Below are 20,741 nucleotides of genomic sequence, written 5' to 3' on the forward strand. Positions count from 1 at the left end.
TATTTGTTCAATGAAAGTAAATCTTCCAAAGCTCTAGGGGATGAAACTAGTAGTGGTCACCCATTAAGAACTGGCCTCAGTCCACAACTCCACATTTAACCATCATAATCATACTGTTATCCATCAAAATTTTCATGAGCATTCAGTTAAATTAAGGAAATATTCAATACAATTCCATCATGTGCAAGATTCAGGATTGCATATAAAGTTCAACCTGATAAAAAGGAGGTTATAGCTTAAAAGGGGTATAGTGAGGAGCTTGGAGAAATGGGGAATGGAGCAAGAAAATTAACATAAAGAAAGTAGAGGGTGATAGGGCCAAACTAATACAACAAAAGGAAATGAGGAATTCATAAGTATGAGATGAAACTGAATGATCAAAAGGAAAACTTCCTTGAATTTTAATGAACTAAGAGAAGAGAATACCACAAATACTATTCCCCTCACCCTATTCTTGAATTTGCATGGGCTAAATCTTTTATTTGTAGCTAAGAATTTCCACTTCCACTAGATACATTTCCTCTCTTGATTTTGCCCACCTATGTTGTCTCCTTAGTACTTGGGGCTAAAGGACTCTCCACTTGAGTCTAATTGACTGGTTCAAGGGCATTTGCCAGATCTTTGTTTTTCTTAGCTAACTCTCTGAGTCTGTTTATGCAGACTTGAACTAGAAATCTGAGAGTGCTCAGCTGCAAAAACAATCCACTTTTGCCCTCATTATATCCATGTTTAAGAGAACTTCACACCAAGAATGTGAATTAAATGATAAAACAATTCTTCCAATAGCTCAAGGAAGACCACATTACTCAGTTTCTGCATCCATTGCTAACCAAATAGCTGGAATCTCAGCTAAACCTTTTCTTACTTACCTAGTTCACCAAAGAAACAAGTAGGATGTAGACCAAAGCAGCTTGCAGGGTGCTGGATGTCTGGGATGCTAAGCTTTTTATAGTGGGTTTACTGGTCCATCTTAACAAGGTGACACCCTTTTGTGGGACAACCTGATTCATCTACAACCAAACCCAGCTCCACCTCTCTCTCCACCTCTCTATCTCCAGGGCCATTTGTTTACCTCACTGCACTTCCCCACGTACTCATTTGAAATTGCATTGGCAGCTTCCAAACTCAGGTGGATATCTGCCCCACCTATTAGTTTGGTTGAGGACTTTTTGCAGAAGAGACTATATGTACATTGTGAGCTCCTCAAAGGCAGGGACCACATCTTTTCTATCTCCCACTTCTCTTACTACATTGTTGAACCCACAAAAAAATGAGCTGCCTCTATGAATAGGATATTCTTGGACCAGCTAGAGGATTCCTTTCCTTAGCATCATTCAGTTCATTTGAACAGCAATTTGGAAATTAGTCAAGGAACAGAGGGAACCCTTGTGGCATAGAATTGGTGCTAATCTGGTCATGTTCTGAGAGCTTTTCTGTGCAATTGTTAGGGGATATGTCATGAATTGTCCTTAGAACAATTTAGGATAGCTTTGTGAAAAGTAGACTTTGTTTCCCTCTTATCCCTTTTATTTTTTCCCCCGTTTTTATTTATCTAGCCACTCACCATAATACTATGGTGGTGGTTTGGGTCTCAAAGATTTTAAAATGAGTTTCATCAAATACTGACATCAGAGGCGCAATAAAAGAATCCAGAGGGTTCAAGTCCAATTTTGATGCCTCAATATAGTTGATAATCTATGAAGGGAAAGAACCCAGACATGATTCAGGACCAGAATAGATGGCAGAGATGCCTTTTACTTTTCTATCAATAAATCAGTTTGTTAGCATTCATTATATATTTAGTATTTCATCTCTGCTAGTCATTGTGTTAAGTTCTGTAAGTAATAAAGATGTAGATTTGAGGGCCCAGAACAAAAAAGACCTTGATAGCAAGTTATTCTATCTCCTATACATAAAACATAGTTTCATTTACATGTAGTACCCCTTTATCTTGCTTTGTTTATTTTACTTTTGATTTCCCCCCTTTTTCAGATATACATGAGATATTAGTGAGTCTATCTTTATAGGCTATCTTGGGTGTCCCCAAAGTCTTAGTGAAGTTTAAAGTCTGCATAGTTTAAACCTATGCTCAGACTTTTGGAATACTCTGTATTAAAAACCAAACCAAACCAAACAAACAAATAAAAAATAATGGATAAACCTTTTGCACCAGAGTGCTAAATAAAGGGTAGTTAGTGCTGGATCTTCCAGTAAATGATCGACATTAAACAAATTTCTTTATCTTTGGTATTTGGGGTTTTCCATTCTATAAAGCACTCCAGGTAGGTAATTACTACTGGCTCTCATTTTATCAGCCATTCTGCAGAATGATCACATTCATCCAAATGTTTCACAGGTGGATCAAATAGTGTTTGGAAAGAAATACAAGAAAATGTGCTACTGGCATAAGGGACTTCTGGGGAATAGATTTAGTCAGTAATGTCTGCTTAACTTTTTAGATGTCTGGTATTCTTGAGTAAGTCAGAAAGCTTGGGTCTTGTTTTAAAAGCACTATTCTTAGGGATCCTGCTAATTTTCTAGTAGTGGCTGGCTTCTCTGGGCTCAGGCTAAAGTACATTCCATGTGCCAACGGACCCTGTAGTTCCTGGTCCCAGTGAATGAAATGAAAGTCCTAGAGAATTGTCCAGACAACTTGAGTTATCACCTTGTAATCCTAACAGAAAACTACTTTGGAATAGGTTTGGCTGTACTTATGAACAGCTGAGTTGCAGTGTACATTTCTTGAGTGCCTTGACTTTTTTGATGACCATTCCCTGGAGCCTTCAATAGAGCAATGCTTTCATTTTCCATAGGAACAAACTCTCTTATGATTCTCAACTATCTCAGTTCTAGAAAAGAAGCTAAACTCTGAGTTGTGTGTGAAAGCTGAGACTGAACAATAGGATTTAGAGCTGGCAGGTACTGTAGCTATTATCCAATCCAATCTCCCCCCCCCTTTTTTTTTTTTTAACATATGAAGACCTGAGACAATAAGAGAGCTAATAAATAACAGGTTTGAGTCTCTTGACCCAAAATTCATTGCTCTTTTTTTACTATCTTGTTCCCAGTGCCTGTTTCTTCTTAAGTTCAACTCTATTTCTATTATTACCTAATTGGACAATGACTTGAGTAAGTCATCTCTGAGTTAATCTCCACGTTTATTAAAAAAAAGATTTTGAACTAAGTGATCTAAAAAGTCTTTTCCAATTCCATAATTGTATGTTGTTAAATATGCCCTTGTTCTTGTTGCTCTGTTATGCCTATCAATTTGTAACGCCATTTGGGGTTTCCTTGCAAAGGTGCTGAAGTGCTTTACGATGTCCTTCTCCAGCTCATTTTACATACAAAGAAATTGAGGCAAATAGGGTTGAGTAATTTGTCCAGAGTCGCATAGTTAGTGAATATTTGAGGCCAGATTTGAACTCAGAAAGATAAGTCTTCCTGATTGTCTACCCAACACTTTCTCTACTCAGCCACCTGGCTACCCATAAATGTACCCTAAAAGTCCATTTATTACTAAATTCAGGATTTTGCTCATTGATAAAACCTCTCCTAACAAATGTTTCTTAGCCATGGAGGTTACAGGACAAATCTGTCCCACATAATGATCTTCCTTATGTTTTTTTTCAGTCCCATATACTTGAGCTACTTCTGACCTGAAATTTTTCTAAGTTAAAAATTAAGAAAGGTCAATACATAAATGAATTATTCTAAGAAATCCCTTTTAAAATATCTCCTTTTATCTTTATCTCTTCACTGGAAAGCTTCCTATTTCAATGCTATTAGAACAGGTGTTCTTAGTCTTTTCCAAGTTATGGACCTCATTTGCCTTCTGGTGAAGTTTGTGGAATCCTTCTCAAATAATGCTTTTAAATGCAAAACAAAAAACATGAGATTACAAACAAAACCAATTATGCCCAAATACAAGTCATTGAGCTATTTTTAAAGATAAGTTTGTAAATCTCAGGTTAAAACTCTTGTACTAGAGTAATGCAAACAGTGGATGGGGATTGTTCCACAAAGGAGGACACCTAAAAGAACTGAGTGAAACTTCCTCTCTAGTTTTAAATTGTGATATAATCCTAATATGTTATAATATGTTTTGGGGTATAAATGTATACATAGTGTGGAGGAAAAGTTAATATATCAGATAACAGATTTAGAACCCAAAATGCTCATCAGAATTTTAAGCCAGATTGAATGAGATGAAATTCAAAAAGGATAAATGTAAAGTATGAAGCTTCAGTTTAAAAACTTCACAAATGTGTGATGGGAGAGACTTGATTAGATACTAATTCAAGTTAAAAGAACCAGAAAGATCAGAGTTTTAATAGATTACAAGTTCACATTGAATTCATGGTGCAATATGGTGGTCAAAAAAAGTTAATTTGAATTTAGTTGTATTAAGAGAAGATGGTGATAGTTCCCTGTAGCCTGTCCAAGTAAGATCTCAAATAGAATATCATTGTTTACTTCTAAGTCCTGTAATGTGGAAATGATATCTATTAGTCAGACAAAACTAGAGGAGGGGAAAAATATGGTGAAAAGAAGAGTTTTGAGGTATAACATGTGAAGAGCAGCTAAAGAACCTGATCTAGTTTAGCAAGGAAATATAGGAGAGGGTGAGCATGAAAGCTGCCTTCAAGTATTTGAGGGACTGTCATATGGAAAAAGGATGGGAATTGTCCTTTTGTGCAATGTGGTGAAAATTTCTAAAGAAACATATTTTAGCTTGACATAAGAGAAAAAAATCCTAATAATCAAAGCTATCTAAAAAGTTAAGGTAGTAGTTTCCTCTGTGGGAGAGCTCTTCAGTTGAATACACACTTATAAAGGATAATGGGAAAGGAATTTTTGGTCAGATACAGGAAGAATTAGATGACTTCTAGTCTGTTTCAGCTGCCATATCTTAATGTTTTTTGAGCATAGAGTTTCTCAGGAGCTTTTGTGACCATCTTGGAAATGCTTTTCAGCCTTGAATTTTGGGTTGTACAAAGAAAGAAATTTAACATATTCCTGCTAGGCAAAGCTGAAGCTATTATTTTTCTCAAAATTTTGTCAAAAATATAAATTAGCTGGTCAGATCCAGTGTCAGCCCTCCTTACTGAGCTGTGTCACCTATTTCTTCTTGAGCTGGCTAGCTAGTTTTATAATATTCTCTGCAATGCCTAGTGGGAGAGCACAGCATTTATTGTGTTTGCATGCTCTGTGTACCATGGCTTAATTCCTATCTCTTTTCCAGGGAGGGTCAAGTGGGTGGTGTTGGGTAATCCTTGAGGCAGGTCAATATGTTATCTGGTCACTCCTGTTGTTCAGCATACCGCAGAAGGCCCCTAAGGAGCGAGGAATATAGGGAGGTCCCCAGATCACAATCTTTATCTTCTTCTTATGTCCTTTGTAGTCAATTTGGTATTTATAATAGTCAATTTATTCCAGAAAAAAATTAATAAACAGAAGTATGTATGGAATAATTTTATATCTGTGTGTATATATGTGTGTGTGTCTGTGTGTACACATACTTACACAGTGACACCTATTTGTGTCAAATGAAGGTCATTTCTAAGATAATGAAAGGAAGAAAAAAGGAAAAAAAATTACATGATAACTTGCATATTTAAAAGAAATAGCAAGTTGTATATATATATGTTGTTTCATTCACAATTCTTATCTTATGGAAATGCTTATTTTATTACATAAATTAAAATTAATATTTTTTAATTCTAAAGCCTTTTTTCCCTCAAAGATTATAAAGAAGTGTTTAGAGCCCCAATCTGCATGAACTAATCATGATTCTGCCACCTCTAAATATTAATTCAACACAAACTATCTTCATCATTACCCTCTTAACTTATAAAAATAAATAACTCTTAAATGGCTGAGGTTCTGAACAATTGTGATTGTAGGGACATTTTAAGAATGCCCAGTGAATCTCTAAAATTGTAAATATCCCCAAGGACATAGTGACAGGTCTTTCTTCTTTGATGGACCTCCCATTATCCCATATATAAAATATGACCCCAACATAGAGTCATACCCATTGTGTGAATTAATGATAATGTTGTTCAGCAGGTAGCAGGAATCCAAAGCTGGTTACAGAGGTAAAAAGAGCTTCAAATGGATTGGTAGATTTAGTGGTTTTCTTCCTGGTTTGACAAATAATGGAAGATCAAACTTATTTAGACTATTACCAGGACAATTGAATTTGACCCAAACACTCAATTTTGTTTGTTTGATTTTAGGTGGTGGGAAGAGAGGGCAAATTGACTCTAAAATAATGTGACTGTTAAAAAAAAAAAAAAAAAAAAAAAAAAAAAAAAAAAAAAAAAAAACAAATACACATGGAATTTATAATTTAAAGGGAGTTTGTTGCCTTTATCCCAGTAGATAATTTGCAAATAGCCTAAAGACTAGACCATTGCTCAAACAGTTCTGAAAATACCGTTGCTTATTTTGTTTAAAAATATCTCCAATTGTACTAAACTACACTACACTAAGTAAGGACTGTTTTTGGAAATAGCCATAGATCATTCATTCAGTGCCAAGTCTGGTGAATATGGTGGGTGATAAATGCCATTTTACATCAATTATATAATAAAAGAATGGACTACCTCATGAAGCAGCTTATATCTCATCACTGGAAATTTTCAAATATTGGCTAATAGGTCATTTGTTGGAGTCATTGAAGAGATAATTTCTGTCTCATGTAGAAGACTCTTAGAACTTAAGATTCCCTACAAATCTGAGGCTTAAAAAGAAATCAAGGCTAGACAACTCTCTTCTGAAGACAGAAAGTATCAGATATCATGGAAGGCATCTCTGAGAAAGAGAATGATCTAGTGCAAAAGGTAAGGAAGATGGCTTAGGATAATGATCAAAATTATATCCTAGAAGGATCAGTGGAAAGAATTTTATATTTGGACTAGAGGAAAGAATATTTTGGGCTTAGCTATAATAGTTGTCTTCAGATAATTAAAGGGTTGGTAATATGGGAGAAGGAAGAATTTGGATTTGTTCTAAAGAAGGCAGAAATAGAAACAATGAATGGAAATCTCAGAGGTAAATGGAGATTTGATACAAAGAAAAGCTTCTGAATAATTTGACTGATCCAGGACTGAAATAGGCTGCCACAGGAAGGACTGAGTACCCCCTTGGAGGTTTCTCAGCCAAATGGAGGTTACAGAAGAGAATTCTTGTTCAAAGATGGATTTGGATGAAGTTGTCCTTAGGATCTCTCACTAAAATTGTGTGAAATCAGTTTTCTGTTCCTCCAACAAACTAACTCAAAGTAATCCCCAAAGAAATGTTCTCCATCCATTTGAACAATGGCAGCATCATTGGACTATGGGAATAGAACTCCAAGAAGCAGTGTTCATTTTAATATCTCTGTCCTGATATGGGTGTTCAGAGAACATTACTTTATAGTCACATCTTTTATGAAGTCCCAGTGTAGGACACTTGTACTGCTGCTTAGGCAAGAATGAGATAATTGCCACAGTTCATGGAGAAAAGTATATTCACTGAAGAATATGCCTAGGTCTGTGTTGTGCTGATGGGAAACTTGATAGCAGAGAACTGTGGTCTGAGGTTTGTATCTCAGGACAAATAGACTATTCTTGTTGTCATGTTCTCAATCTCAAAATGATTTTCATGACCCTATTTCAGTTAGCTCAATTCTCTTTTCTTTTGGAACTTATCTGAGTTTGGTTCTTAGAGTCTGCCCTCTCTCCCTCTCTCCCTCTCTCCCTCCCTCCCTCCCTCCCTCCCTCCCTCTCCCTCCCTCCCTCCCTCCCTCCCTCCCTCCCTCCCTCCCTCCCTCCCTCTCTCTCTCTCTCTCTCTCTCTCTCTCTCTCTCTCTCTCTCTCTCTCTCTCTCTCTCTCTCTCCCTCCCTCCCTCCCTCCCTCCCTCCCTCTCTCTCTCTCTCTCTCTCTCTCTCTCTCTCTCTCTCTCTCTCTCTCTCTCTCTCACACACACACACACACACACACACACACACACACACACACATACACACACAGCAAGGATATTCTATCTGGTGTTAACATCACACTCTCATAACTTCTATTAACCTCATCTTCTGTGCCTTCCAAATAAGAAAAAAAAATGACTGATTTGGATCTTCAGACTACCCATAGACCTATGTAGTCATGAGCAAAGGAATTTTGATAATATAACAAGTGGAATTAAATCAGCATAAATTAAAATCAGCAAAAAGTTAATATTGTTATCATTAATATTATTTTTAATATAGGTTTCTTTTTAGAAATGTATTATGTTTATTTAACCTATTCCAGGTAATGATACTCCACCCACACATAGCTACCACACCTTTGGCATGAACCATGCTCCCAATATTTGAACTTTTGGTCAAGGAATATTCAGCCTCACAGAGTATTCTCAAAGGCTGATCTTAAAAATGAGGATGTTATATTGGGGGTCTGTGGAAGCTAAGAGTTGCCTTGGTTCTTTTGTTTTTCTCTTCCACGTGGGGAACTTACACTACACCTTTTCCTGGGGCCTGGTACTTTGAATCAGCTGCATTGGGTCATCAGTCTTGTGATGTTGTTGCTAATTAAATTAAATTTATTAGGCAATTAATTAAATATATTTAAATGTTAGAGTGTGACTAAGTTCCCAAGGATTGACTGTGTTCTGTTACCCAATTCCTCATCCATCTGCCCTCAAGCCCTCAAGAATACTGAGGAAAATCCCTGATGTTCCACCCTCACCCCCCATTGACAACTATGCAAGGGAAACTAGGACTGATGTTCTGAAAAATGTTGAAGCTTTTTCTCTCTTCCAAGCTCTGCTCAGGTGCCATAGCACACAGAGGGCCTTCCTTGATCTCTCCAGCTAAAAACCTCTTCAGGTTTTCTACGGCTTTTTGTCTGATCTATTCTTTGTCCCTAATCCATTTGACTAAGAGACTTCTCCTTTGGGCACATATTATATATACCTCCTCCCCAAGTAGATTATAAGCTTATCAAAGGCAAAGATGATTTTATTTTGTTTTTTATCTTTGTTATTTCCAGCTCATAATAGTTAATTAATATTTATTGAATTGAAGACATAGGACAAAACTTTATTAGATGATATAGTGGATAGAATGTTGGACCTGGTGTCAAGAAGATCTGAGTTAAAATACAACTTCAGAGATTTATTGGCTTTATGATCCCAAGCAAGTTACGTAACCTTCATGTTTCAGTTTCCTCATCTATAAAATAGGGAAAATAGTAATATCTACTTTGCAGTATTATTGAGAAAGTAAAATGAGTTAACATATATGGAAGTCTTTACAAACCTTAAAACACTATATACATGCTAACTACTATGTGTACTAGTGCTACTGCTACTGCTACAACTACTACTACTATTACTACTTTTATTAAAAGACTATTGAAGTGACAAGAACGAGAAAGAACTTGGCCATTTAAAGCATGGAATCATATTTCCAAAAGCAATGCAGCCTATATCTATCCTTCTTTTCAAGTTTGAGCCCAAGTCATTATCAATTGGAAATCCTTAAGCAAGACATATGGACTACATATTACTACTTTTATTACTACCACCACTGTGTACTACTACTACATACTACTACTACTACTACTACTACTACTTTTATTACTACTACCATTGTGTACTACTACTACAGACTACTGTATTCTACTACTACTACTACTTCTGTATACTACAACTACTGTATACTATCACTACTGTACTACAACTAACACCATTACTACTATTACAACTCACTCTCTGTTGGTCTGTACCATTGATTTCTGACACTTTAGACCACTTTGTGTGTATTGCTGCTACTAATAGTATGAAAAGATTTTTCTAGCAACTATTCTAGCAATAAACTCAGAAAGTAGAGAAGGAACTTTTAACCCAGCGGTTTGTAGGTGTAGCCAGTAGAGCGTGAATTAAAATAGAAAAAGGAAATGATACCATAGATAAAGACAAGTCTGGATATATGGAATAGGGAAGAAGGATAAGCATTTACATAATGCCTATTATCCTCCTGATGGGTGCTTTTTAACAAATATTATCTCATGTAATCCTCACAACAACCCTGGCACATAGGTGTTATTACTATCCCCATTTTACAGTTGAGAAAACTGAGGCAGATGGATGCTGAGTTACCTAAGACCATATATAATCCAGATTTGAACTCAATTCTTCCTAACTCCAAACCCAGTGGTTTATCCACTTGTCATCAGCTGACTCAGAGTTTATCCCCTCTCTGCCTGGGGTTCCTTCATAACTTTTATTAAACTTCTAAATAAATGTCTATACTTAGTTTCTTTTCAAACTCACCATATTTTATTTCACCAGTGGATCTAATATTTCATCAAGGTAGGTACTCCTTTCTACTGGGCAGATGGCAACACATCCATGCATTTTCATCCTGTGTGAGTCTTGCTTAAAATTCCCATAGGAGCCCACTCAATATATACTGGATTTCAAGATTCTAGATGTGTACTAATGCAACACTCTCACTTGCTATGTGATTTTTTTTCTATACAACTATTTGATGTCTTTTTATCTAACTTTGTGAGCACATTTCAAAATTGATAAAAAGGCTGCAATCTATTTAAGCCTACTAGTTATCTCTTATTGCCCTTGATATGACCCACAATTTCAAGTCCTTGGAGATCATGATATTTTGCTGCTTTATAGTATCACTAGACAAAAATGATCTCTTCTTTGATTTTATCAGGTGAGGTTTCACATGGAGAGATTACCATATGCTTGCCAAAGGTTTTTGTCACTGTTCTAAAGGATATCCAGTTTGGCATCAGATTGGGGAGGGATTCTCTTCAGATGATAGGATCCTTTGTGTACCATTGTATTCATTGCATCAATCATAGGAACAACATGGATCCTCCCAAAAAAGATTACTAATCACTCTAAGGAGGTCAATCCAAGTATCTATAAGGGAAAAACTAACTTAATAAAAAGCAGATGAAAAATGAAGTCTACTTCTTGTCCAAAGTGTGACGTATATTTGGATAAGAATTATTCCACACAGTCCATATATCTTGCTTAAGGATTTCCAATTGATAATGACTTGGGCTCAAACTTGAAAAGAAGGATAGATATAGGCTGCATTGCTTTTGGAAATATGATTCCATGCTTTAAATGGCCAAGTTCTTTCTCGTTCTTGTCACTTCAATGGTCTTTTAAATTTATGAAAAAAAAAAACTCTAAAAGAAATAATACCCCTATAACAAATATAATGAAATGTTATGATGAAACTAGAATATAGTATCTTTTAAAAAAATCTAACACACCTTCTACCTGTTTGTGTCTATATAATCTCATAAATAATCATTTGTGTCATGCATAATCATTAGCATGATTAGGACTCTTAACAGCCTCCTTTGTTAATCATTCAACTAATAAGTGGGTATTGAGAGTCCCCCTTATAATAGCTTTTACTTTTTTATGTGCCTTAAATTTTGCAAAGCTCCCTATATTATCTCATTTGATTTCCCCAACAACTGTGTAAGGTGAGTTATCCCCTTTTTATAGATGGGGAAATCTAGGCTTTAAAGTCATGTAGCTAGTAAGTCTCTGAGACAGATTTGAATGTAGGTATTCCTGATGTCAGACTACTTTTCAGAGATTTTACTTCAAACTTGTTTGTATTTGTATTTGGGCCTCTAATGGACAAAGAGTCCAAAATGAGTTAATGTTGTTTTACTTTGTAAGGTCTTAATCTACCTCCCCTCCCCTACTCTATCTTATCTGTTGTGATCACTCTAGAGGCAGCCAGGTAAAATAATGGATAAAACACTGGCTCTCATATCCAGAAGAACTGAGTTCAAATGCAGCCTCAGACACATACTAGATCTAGAACTGTAGGTAAGTAATTTACCACTCTGCCTCAATTTCTTCAGTGTAAAGGCTCTTGTGAGTATCAAAACCAAAAAAAAAAAAAAAAAAAAGTGTTTAACAGAATGGTAGATACATGGAAGGTCCTTAACAATTAAATGCCTCCTATCTTCTATTGCTCAGATGAACAACTCTGCCTATCTCCAACATACTCTGATCCCAAGTAATAGTGATTTAAAAAAAAAAAAAAAAAAAAAAAAAAAAAAGCAAAACCCCAACAACAAACAGATCTGTGATTTAGAATTTTACTGATGAAGAATTCCCTTTATTATTTCAGAATGGTCCTTGCTTTGCAGCTTATAGTCTTTGGGCATTGTGGCTCTTTTCAACAATGAGACTTGTTCCAATTGTAGGAATTGAGTTTGGTTCACAACATAGCATTTTCACTCTTTTTGTTGTTGTTTACTTGCTTTTTATTTTGCTTCTCATTTTTTTTTCTTTTTTGATTTGATTCTTCTTATGTGATAAGATAATTGTATAAATATGTATGTATATATTTGATTTAACATACATTTCTACCATGTTTAACATAGACTGGACTACTTGCCATCTAGGGCAAAGGGTAGAGGAGGGGGGGGGGCGGGGATTGGAATACAAGGTTTTGCAAGGGATAATGTTGAATAATTGTCCATGCATTTGTTTTGAAAAATAAAAAGCTTTAATAAAGGAAAAAAATAAAAATTTAAAAAGGAAGTGACATATGTAGGAGATAGCGAGGTGACTCAGTAGATAGAAATCAGGGTCTGGAATCAAGAATATTTGCATTCAAATCTGGTCTCAGATATTGAACTTCTATTGCCTTAATCCACTGAACAAGGAAATAACAAATCACTTCAGTATCTTTTAAAAATCTTCCCTCCACCCTAATTACATTTAAAAATAGATTATCTGGTCTTTTCATAAGGAATGCTTAAAAGTCTTCTATTTCATTGAGTATCATCTCCCTCCTTCCCCACCAAAAAAGATTATATTCAGTTTTGCTGGGTAGATGATTCTTGGTCATAATTCTACCTCCTTTGCTTACTAGAATATCATATTACAAGTCCAACAATCTTTTAATATAGAAGCTGCTAAATCATGTGTTATCTTGACTGTAGCGCCACAATATTTTGATTGTTTCTTTATGGCTGCTTGTGATAATTTCTCCTTGACCTGGGAGCTCTGGAATTTGACTATAATATTTCTGAGACTTTTCATTTGGGGCTCTCTTTAAGGTGGTGATTGTGAATTCTTTTAATTTCTATTGTGCCCTCTGCTTCTAGTATATCAAGGCAATTTTTCTTAATTGTTTCTTGAATTATGATAGGTTTGTGGCTTTCAGGTCTAATAATTCTTAAATGATCTCTTTGATCTATTTTTAGGTGAATTGTTTTTCCAATGATATATTTCACATTTTCTTCTATTTTTTCATTACTTTTATTTTATTTGGTTAGTTCTTAATGATCTGTGGAGTTATTAGCTTCCACTTACTCAGTTCTAATTTTTAAGAAATCATTTTCTTCAGTGAACTTTTGTACCTCCTTTTCTATTTGACCAATTCTGCTTTTTAAGGAGTTTTTTTCTTTCCAGTTTTTTTTTTTCCCTGAGAGCATCCTGTTCATCATTTCCCGAAGAAAAATAATATTCCACCAGAGAAACTTTCTTTGAAATTATTTTTACAATTATTATTGCTAACTGTATTCCCACCCATTTGTTCTCTCTCCTTTCACCCTATCCCTCCTCAAAAGGCTTTTGCTACTGACCACTCCCTCCCTCAATATGCCCTTTCTTTTATCATTCACCCCCATTCCCATATCTCATCCCACTCCTATTTTCCTGTAGAGCAAGAAAGATTTTTTTTTTCTTTTTCTGAGGCTGGGGTTAAGTGACTTGCCTAGGGTCACACAGCTAGGAAGTGTTAAGTGTCTGATACCACATTTGAACTCAGGTCCTCCTGAATTCAGGACTGATGCTCTATCCACTGCACCAACTAGCTGCCCCCACAAGAAAGATTTCTATAGCCCTATTTGATCCAATTATGATAAAAGTAAGATTCACTCACTCTCCCTCTTCTCTCCTTCTTCCCCTCCACTGTAAAAATTTTTTCTTACTTCTTTTTTAAATGGCAAATAATTTGCACCATTCCACTTCCCTCTTTCCCTTTCCCCCAGCACATTCCTCTCTCATACCTTAATTTCATCATTTTTTTTAAAAAAAGCTATTATCCCTTCATATTCAATTCATACCTAGGCCCTCTGTCCATATATACTCCTTCTAAATATCATAATAATGAAAAAAGTTCTAGTTACAAGTATTATCCTCCTATGTAGGAACGTAAACAGATAAACCTTATTAAGTCCCTTATGATATCACTTTATTGATTACCTCCTTTTCCTTTTCCTTCTCCTGTATTTGATTTTTGTATTTGAAAATCAAAATTTCCATTCTGGTCTTTTCATCGCAAATGCTTGAAAATCCTTTGTTTCACTGAATGATCACCTTTTCCTCTGAATGATTAAACTCAGTTTTGTTGGGTAGGTGATTCTTGGTTGCAACCCTAATTCCATTGCTATTGGGAACATCATATTCCAAGCCCTTTAATCCTTTAATATAGAAGCTGCTGGATATTGTGTTATCATGACTGTGGCTCCACTATACTTGAATTGTTTCTTTCTGGATGCTTGCAATATTTTCAAGTTCTTTTATTCAGTGGATTCTTGTGCCTCTTTTTATCATTTGGCTTATTTTATTTTTTAGGTTTTCTTTTCTTCAGTAACTTCTTGTGCCACCTTTACTAAACTATTTACTCTTTTAAAATGATTTTTCTTTTCTCTTTTTTATGAAGCAATTAGGGTTAAGAGATTTGCCCAGAGGAAAATCAGTTAATGTCAAGTGTCTAAGTCTGGATTTGAATCCAGGTCCTTCCAACTCCAGCATTGGTGCTCTATGTATTGCTCTGTGTAGTTGTCACTTTTCATAATTTTCTTGAATTAGTCCCATTTCTTTCCCCATTTTTCTTCTCTATTTTTAAAAATAGCATTTTATATTTCCCCCAATTACATGTAATAACAATTTAAACATTTTGATTCTTTTCAACTTTAAAGTTCCAAATTCTATTCCTTTTCTCCTCTTCTCTCCTCCAACTTTCCTGAGACAAAAAGTGATTCTTTATTATAGGTTATATATTTGTAAAAGTTACACATTTCTTATTATTTTTTTAAAATTTGAGTTCTTCCAGGATTTCTTTATAGTTTTGGTATTATTTATATATTTTTTTCTTTGAGATTTTGTATATAGCTGCTTTGATTTCATTTTCTTTTTTTTTTTTTTTTGAGTTTGTGTTTTGATCTTTCCTATCACCATAGTAACTTTTTATAGTTAGTTTGTTGTTGTTGTTGTTGTTGTTGTTGTCTTGGCTCTTCCTCAGCCTATTTCTTGACTTTTAAGTTCATATTAAAATTGGGCTCTGATACTAGGGTAGTAGTGGCACTGTTGTAAGCTTTATACCTTTCTTACTACTGCTTTCAGAGGTATTTCTGAAGTCTTAGTTTTTGAAGCTTCTATGACATAAGGAGAGTTCTAGTCACTATTCTTTTGTCCTGTGTTTTAATTTGTGAGAGACCACAAGGACTCCTCTCTACCCTGGAATTCTGATCTGGTTCTAAATATCTTGCTAGTGCTCTTCCTTGAACTGAGAACACAACACAGAATTGCATATGGGCAATGCAACAGAGTCCTGCTCCCAATGGCAGCAATTTCCTGGGCTTTCCTTCTAACCATTTGTCTGACCCTCCTACCATTTATGGGATGAGAGCTCTGGAAGCCTTTATGGCCAGTGATGTATCTACTCCCCAGGACTAGTGCTCATTTTCCCAGGCACACTGGACTGCACTCCACTCACACCCCTATGAAACAAATCTTTCATACTGACATTTTAAGTTATCTTGGGCTGAAAAATTGTTTCCTTCTGACATTTTGTTGATTGCATTGTTGATTCTGTTGCTCTAGAATTCATTTTCAGGCATGATTCTAAAATTGTTTGGATTGGGAATTTTGGAGGGCTTAGGTGAGTCCCTGCCTTTACTCTGTCATACTCTGCCTCCCTCTCCATTATATTTCCTTTCATGGACAATATGGTCCATGGAGTCACAAATTATCAGTTATGACTGAAGGACAAAACACCGCTACCACCACCAAAAAAGTGACACTTGAGCTAAGCCTTAAAAGAACCAAAGGAATCTATGATAAAAAAGTTAAAATGGGACCGCATTCGCTCTCTCCCCATTTCTGATATTCAAAGAGAAAAAACAAAACAAAACAAAACAAAACAAAAAACCAAGATGTTAAAAGGGAATATATTCCTTAGGCATAGGGCACAGCCTATATGGTAGCAGAGATGGGAGATGTGGTATATAGAGACCAATACATTATCCAGTTTGTCTGGAACATTGACTGGAAGGTGATCTATCTGTTTTTTACATTTGGAAAGATAGAGAAAGGAGAAAATTATCAATAGTCTATTAATCATTTATTCTCTCTAATACATCCTTCACACAGTTGTCAATTTTATATTCCTAATATACATATCTTTTCACATGTCTGTAATTCCTTGCTCAAAAAGCTTCAGTGACTCACCATTGCTTCAAGGATAAAATACAAATGTCTCTATTTAGTATTTAAAATCCTTCACAATTTATCTTTCCAAATGTTTGAAACATATTTTTTCCTTTCCTTCCTTCTTTTTCAACACGGATAATATAAACATTTGTTTTTGCAAAATTTTAAGTGAATACTGGGTATCATACTCCCTGCCTTTTCAATTGGAGAAAATGTTTCAATCTGTTATATTCCTAAGACTTTCCTTTTGGAAGGAGAGTTTCTTTCAGATCCACTCAGGATCCATCAGTTTTTTTATCTGAAAATGGATAGCATTTTTCATCATGAGTCTTTTAAAATGTCTTTCACTTATTTTCAATCTTTCTGGCTTTTTCTCTATCCTCATTCTTCCTAATCTTTTTGCATCCTTTCACACTGTTCTAGATAAAATGGTTGGCTCTGCAACAAACCAGACCCAGAACCATCAAATCCATAACCCAAATGAAGCACCATAAATTTAGGAGCCAAAAAGAATCTACTGAGTTCACCAGCAAAAGAGCCTGACTTGCAGAATAGAGATTTTTTAAAGGAACAAAAGGACAATTTATATAGACAGAGGAGGTGAATTGAGTGTGGAGTATTTCAGAATTAAATAGCTGTTAAAATTGATCTTCTGAAATAGAAGAAACTGAGACACAAAGCTTCCAAGTGATAATTTACTTGTAATAGTTGAGAGATTACCATTGAATCAAATCAACTAATCCCTCGGTGATTAGCAACAAATGAGTGATTTATAACTTATTTTCATAACAGAAAAGAGGAATTAAAATTACAGCAATATTAGATAGCTTGTTTTGAACATAATTCAATTGGACAAGACAGGTCATTTGACTATTTTACCCCTCCCAAGCTTTCTTAATCCAAATTTTGGCAATATTTTAAGTGTGGGCATGTCAGAGCATAATGGGGAGTTTCTAGTGTGAGATTATTATTTAATCTGATATTCTATTGGATTAGGGACTGTGTCTATCAACCTATATGTCAAAGTGAATGGACCAGGAATGAATGGACCAATTCACAACTCCACTAACTTTGCATAACCCCTCTAAAAAGTTGACTTTTTATATCTTTACAATTTAACGTCTATGAGGTTGTGCTTCAGGGTTGTTTTAATTTTCACTTCTATTAAGAGAGTGGTTTTGACTCTTTACATGTTTGTTGATACCTTTTTTTCTCTTAAAAACTATTTTTTCATATCCTTCAACCTACTAACAATAACATAAGAATGACTGTGGCTTACAGTTTTATGTAACCGCATAAACATATTTAGTGCCAAACTGTTTTTAGGAATGTATGATACAAATGTTTTTTCTCCAATTCACTTCATGACTTAGTTGCATTGATTTTGTTTATATAAAAGCTTTAAAATTATATATAATTGAAATTGTCTGTTTTATCTTTTATGTTCTTTTTAAACCTTTGTATGGTTAAGAATTCCAAAGCTGAGATAAATATTGTTCTATAAGTTCATTGTCTTTTAATTTTTATGTTGGTATCATGTTATAATGATTATTTATTCATTCATCATGATATAAAATGCTACTTTAAGTGGATTTTCAACAAAATTGCTTTTTTAGCTTTGGTAGTTGTCCTTCTTTAATCAAGAGTCTCTGCTCCATAATTTTTGTTTATAAGACTAGCTTGCTGAATATGCTGAACTCTAGGACTTTCTTATCTAATTTATTTCACTAAACTGTTTTTCTTTCACAAAACAATACAAAATAGACTTGGTTATTACTGCTTTATAATAATTTGAAATCTAAAGATGCCAGATCCCATTTATTTGAATTTTCCCCATTATTCACCTTAAAATTGTTGACTTCTTATTACTTTATATTCATTTTGTCATTATTTTATCTAAACTTGATTTGATTTTAGTGTTTAGATTTTTAGATCAATTAGATTTTTTATTACATTGGGGGAGGATATCTATGACTCTTAAATACCTCTTTAATTATTAAGGTCTTTGCCACTATAAATACTGATTTATTTAATCATATGTGTATAAGATCTATCTGTTTCTTTGGAGGTTAACTCAGGCTTGCAATGTATTTTGAACTTATTTCAAATTGAATTTTTCTTTACATATTTTTCCTTCACATTTGTTTGTAATATTCAGATTTTTTTGAAATTTTTTTATCTTGAACAAACATTCAAAAGATGAATATTTATAGGTAGCTAATTAGATAGATAGATAGATGTGCAGACAGAAAAACAATTAGGTAAATTGATAGGCAGGTAGAGGAGTTATATTTACTTATTTTGCTCTAGATATTGTTATAAGCACTAAGTCTATGGTTCTCAAAGTATGCTCTGGGGACACCAGTGTATCTTGATTATGTCTACACTGTACTTGAGCTCTTTAATTCTGGCTATTTACAATGCTTTTTCTTTAATGTGGGACCTCTGGATTTTGGCTGTTATATTCCTAAGACTTTCCTTTTGGAAGGAGAGTTTCTTTCAGGAATTCATCAATGGATTCTTTCTCTTTTTATTTTCTTCTCTAGTCCTAACAGAATTGGGTGGCATTAATGTATGCTTTCTTGAAATATAGTGTCATCAAGGCTTTGTAAAAATCATGATTAATAAGAAGAATAGTAACTATTTATCTTTCCTTTACCCATTTCTCAGGCTAGTTATTTATGAGAGAAAATGCTTTATTTTTGTTTAAGTTTTCAATTTTGTTAGAATATTTTCCGCTGCCTCATGAAATTATTGATTTTTAGTTTGGAAATTTGGTAAATTGCCAAGGATTACATTACTTAAATAAAGTTTGCCCTGTTCTCTTTTATACTATTTATTCTACTTTCAATTTTTTCTAGAGATTCTATTCCTTTAAACTCATTTCATTTCTTCTACATATTTGTTTATTTTTTGCAAAAATATTCCTTCTTTCTTTGAATTTCAGCTTGCAATTGTTAGTGAATTACCCTATATTTCTAGATTATTGAATATTATTGAATCCATTATAATTCTTTAGAATGACATATGTCTTCTTATGACTTTAGGCTTAGTTCCTGAACTGGATATTTGTGTCAGGTTCAGGATCTATAGCCTTCTGTGCTTTTGTAGTAGAGTCATTAGTTCTACTTGGTCTCCTTTTACATCATCTGATTTCCTATACTGATTTCTGTCTCCTAGATTTGGGCCACCATCTTTGAGGTTCAGAGAAATGAATCTCTTGTATCCTCTATGATATCTCAAGAGAGAGCATTAGCAACATGGGAATCCTTGTGGAGCTTCTTTTCTGAGCACTGCTGATATAAGATATATCTAATGGTCACTTCTCAGTGGATTCCCAGGTCCATGCTGTGGGTTTCTAACAATCCTGAAGCTTATTTAGAAGACTCTCCTTTCCTTGACTCTTTTTATTTCTTGGTTTACATCTTTAGAAGTAATCAATATCTTTTGTCTATGATGCTCTGAAAGGCTATTACTTTGTTTGCCTATACTGGCTCTGGCTTTTCTGGTAAGTTTCTAGAGGAGTTTTTGTGAATGAATGAATGGGGAAAAAAGCACTTATTCTAGTTATTCATTGCATTTCTTAATAATTATTTGATTTGGTGTGGGTTTTAGATTTTTGCCACAATCAATGTGGGAATTGGGCCACTGCCCTCTATTCCGGCAGTCATCTAATTTTTCACAAATTCTAACAATTTTTTTGTGCAGTTATAGATATATTCACACATAGACACATGCAACTTTTATAAAGTTCTCTCTTTAATTTAGACATATTTATTTAATTTATATTATGCTATTTTTCTCCTTATCTAATGCTATTAGCTATTTTAATTTGTTTTTCATTCCTTCACTGAGTTTTCTAAGTAAACCATTGTATATAATTGGTCTCCCTTGTTTTTCATTCACCCTGTGGCAAATTAAGTGATTCTAACATATGTTGGAGCTGTTAAGTGCACAACAGATAGAGTTCTGGACCTGAAGTTAAATCTTCAAATTCAAATCTTACTAGCTGTGTGACTCCAGGCAAGTCAGTTAACACTGTTTGCCTCAGTTTCTTCATCTATAAAATGAGCTAGAGAAGGACATGGCAAACTACTCCAGTATCTTTGTCAAGAAAACCCCAAATAAGGTCATGAATATTCATGAATGAATGAAACAGCTGAATAAATGCAATCAAGGTATGTTGAACCCATTTATTAGCCCAGTAATTCATCTCCTTTTAGGCAAAACTGTGTGTTACATTCTAGCC

The sequence above is a fragment of the Sminthopsis crassicaudata genome, chromosome 4 (genome assembly GCF_048593235.1).
Source record: "Sminthopsis crassicaudata isolate SCR6 chromosome 4, ASM4859323v1, whole genome shotgun sequence".
Classification (NCBI taxonomy): Eukaryota; Metazoa; Chordata; class Mammalia; order Dasyuromorphia; family Dasyuridae; genus Sminthopsis; species Sminthopsis crassicaudata.